The sequence below is a fragment of the Gavialis gangeticus genome, unplaced genomic scaffold, assembly GCF_001723915.1.
Source record: "Gavialis gangeticus isolate Ggan-Ray unplaced genomic scaffold, GavGan_comp1, whole genome shotgun sequence".
NCBI classification, from domain to species: Eukaryota; Metazoa; Chordata; order Crocodylia; family Gavialidae; genus Gavialis; species Gavialis gangeticus.
This window is the reverse complement of record NW_017729019.1, coordinates 1,597,357-1,600,760: the sequence shown is the minus strand read 5'-3', so window position 1 is coordinate 1,600,760 and position 3,404 is coordinate 1,597,357.

Below are 3,404 nucleotides of genomic sequence, written 5' to 3'. Positions count from 1 at the left end.
GACTGGCGGGTCCGCGCTCCGGCGCCGGGCGGGGTCCGCAGCCAGCCCCACCCACCGCTCCTCGCCCGCTGACGTCACTTCTCCCCGCACCTTTGAAAACCAGAAGGCAGCCTCAACGCACTTCCGGCTGCGGGGACCGCTGTCGAATCCTACTGGCTCCCGCGGCATTGTCCTTCTCTCGGAGCCAATGGGATGCGGCTTCCTGCCCATCGGCTTCCGGGTCGCCTTGCGGATGGAACAGGAAGGGGAGACATTAGCCGGTTGGGTTTTTTTTTTTCTGCGCAGGCGCCAGGGGAAGTACTTCCGGTCTGTGGAAGTCACTTCCTGTTACCAAGATGAGAATTCTAAGGAAGTATTCCCGCGCCCCCGAGGGTCCACGTGGCTCTGGGGATCTCCATGGACGATGTCTCTTGGCTCCTGGACACAGAATTTCCTTTGGAGCTAGCTCACAGTTTGCCAGTTCTACAAAGGGTTAGAATGACAGCAGGCACCGCTGCCTTCAGTACAAAATGAAAAACTACCTTCTTTGACTTAACTGATTCACAACAGAACAACCTAACAATGACCTAGAAAATGGGGGAAACGTGCTTTTAATGCATTTTTTAAAAAATTGGTAAGCATGCAAGTGCCCCATTGATGAGTACAGGATATGGCAGACAGATTAGATTAGATCAGTAGTTCTCAAAATCAACATAGTTATTTTTCATACAATGACATCTTGGAACCAGCCTTAGGTAGGGTCACCACATTTTCAAAATGCAAAAGCAGAACACTGAGCCTCCCTGCTTTGCTCTGCTCTCCTGTACCGGGTCCCACCTACTGCGCCACGGAGGCCCTGGCGGAAGGACAGCAGGGCAGGGAGCCCCAAGCCCACAGTGGGCAGGCCACATCCACCCTTGCCCTGCACAGAAGTCTGGGGTGGGGCACATGCTCCCCCGTGCCCTCTTCATGGGAGTGCATGAAGCAGAGGGGAGCCAGCCCCACCACCAGCCTCTGAACAAGCCGCTTGTGGCACCATTCCACTCCCCAGCCAGGCCCCATGGCTGCACATTCCTGCCCTGGCCCCAGGCCCCATGTGGTGCCCCAGCTGGGCAGTAGCTCCTGTCCCAGCTGCCAACTCTACCTCACTTTCTCCCTCACTGTGGGGACTTCAGTCTGCCCCCCTGTTGCTCCCTGCATCACGTATGCCCCCTCCCCCCGCCATAGACTTATCTGTAGAGAGCTGGGGAAGCTCCTCTCCACTGCTGCCTGCCTGTATTGCTGGCCCATATGCATGTGTGCATGTGTACACATGCATGTGGTGCCCCATGTCCTGTTCTCCTCTACTTCAAGCAGTGAACAGAAAACCCAGATCCCTGCATGTGATACTGGGACAATAGTTTCTATGGTTTGACTGTGTCAAGGGGAATCTGGGACCAATGCTGTGCCGGAGTCATTCAGCCTGAGGACCAGGATTTGATCTTTACCCTGAGGCCTTTTCCCCACTCCTCTAGCAAGGCCACCCTCTCATTTAGCCATATTGGGAGGGTAGGATATACTTAACCTCTGACACCTGTTTGTAGCTCCTGGTTAGAAGACCCAGGTCACTGTGCACTGGAGAAACATTTGGAGTGAAGTACTTTATTTTTAAGAGGTTTAACTTCTCAGAGGAGAAATAAAGAGAATGGTTACCATTTAAGTGTTATAGAAAAATATGTTAGGATGGTCACTGCTAAAATGTTATTAAAACATGCTGGGAAGGATATATTTTAAAGGTCTTCTACATTGTATCCTAACCCTACAGCCCAAGCAATGTAAGGAAGGAGCACAGTGGAACAAGAAGGATGGGCTTCCCTGCCCCTTTGTGGAAGCTAAATAGAAGAGAATGGAACAAATTTATAACCAAAACTGCTTGAGGTGATTGATACCTAACTGCCTGCCAATAGAGAACAGTTTTGTGAAAAGGTAATTATTTAATGGATCCAAAAGCAGTATTGCCACTCTACTCAGTTAAAAGCTTTTTCTGTATTGAGAGATATCACTGAATGACATTTGGTCTCCAAATGGGTTGAAAGAACTAGATTAACAAACTCTGGATAAAATATATGCAGTGGTGTCCAGGTATAAGTTCTACTTGACCTCTGTAAATAAGTTTTAATTATGTCACAACAGATTGCTGAAATTTTGGTTAATACTTTGAACCAATATTTCAGAAGCTTGTCTATAATTTGAAGCCGTCTCTATTAAGGGTTAACTATAACTATATTCCTCCATACAAAGGGAAGGGGGTGGTTTTCAAGAAATGGTACCACAAAGTATAATACTTTGTTGGCCAAGAGACTGAACAACTTATATTTATTTATTTTTCTATAAGAAATTTGCAAAATTAAATTAGGAACTGGTCTTGGTCATCACTTTTACTCTGTGGTAAAGTTTTGTGAGCTGTTCTGATGTGCTTTACAGTTTGTTTCTGTTTCCAAGGAGATTTTATCTGTCTTGGTGTGAGAGGTATAGCCAGTAAACTTTATGTCATTGTACATGTGCACTTAAACCCTTGAGATGTTAACTGTTTGGACTGGACAGTTTGGTCTTCAGTGTGGCCCACTCATGTGGGCTGGCCCTCTCTTTGTCTGCCACGCCTTGCTCTTGAATGTCAATGGGAGGGTTCTTGGTCATTAACAGCAACCTGCACAAGCTGCCCATGAGGAAAACGTATGGGGCTCCACATCACCTCACACCCCTTCCACATGCTGAACCAGTGTTATCTTGGTGTCTAGTTTCCAATCCATGGGGTACTGTGTTCCCTGAGCCTTAATTTACTGGCCAAGCAACAAAATCAATTAGCCTCTTCAGGTTCAGCAGCTGCTCATTAGGTAAATCCTTCCATCCAATTAATTTTACCCACAAGTTCTTATATAAATGAATTAGTCCCCTAGCATCTTGGGTCATTCTCTAAGTAAATCAGTGAGTCTGATCAGTTTTCCCCACGGTCCCTTAATAAATCAATTAGGCCAATTAACTTTTCAGCAGTTAATTCAAAGAACCAGTTAAGCCAATTAATTCTTCGGCAATTCAATAAATAAATCAGTTAAGCCAACTAATTATTTGGCAGTTCAGTAAATAAATCAGATTTAATCAGTCACTCATGTTCTCCTAACTCGTTCAAAGTTCAAGTCCATTATCCTACCACGCAGTGCTGTGGCGAGTGGGGTGAATGCCAGATTGTTGCTGGAGTTGGTCATGCCAGTCCCAGATAGATTCTCTGGGGACCCTATTTTGCACATGTCAGAAGCTGTTGTTATTATAATCATAACAATCATTATTATTATTCCATTTAAAACAAAAGCATGACCTATAAATCGGGCAATGGCATAAGCTGTGTCCCCTGGACATTTTACAATTCTGCCATTTCAATAAGGTAGACA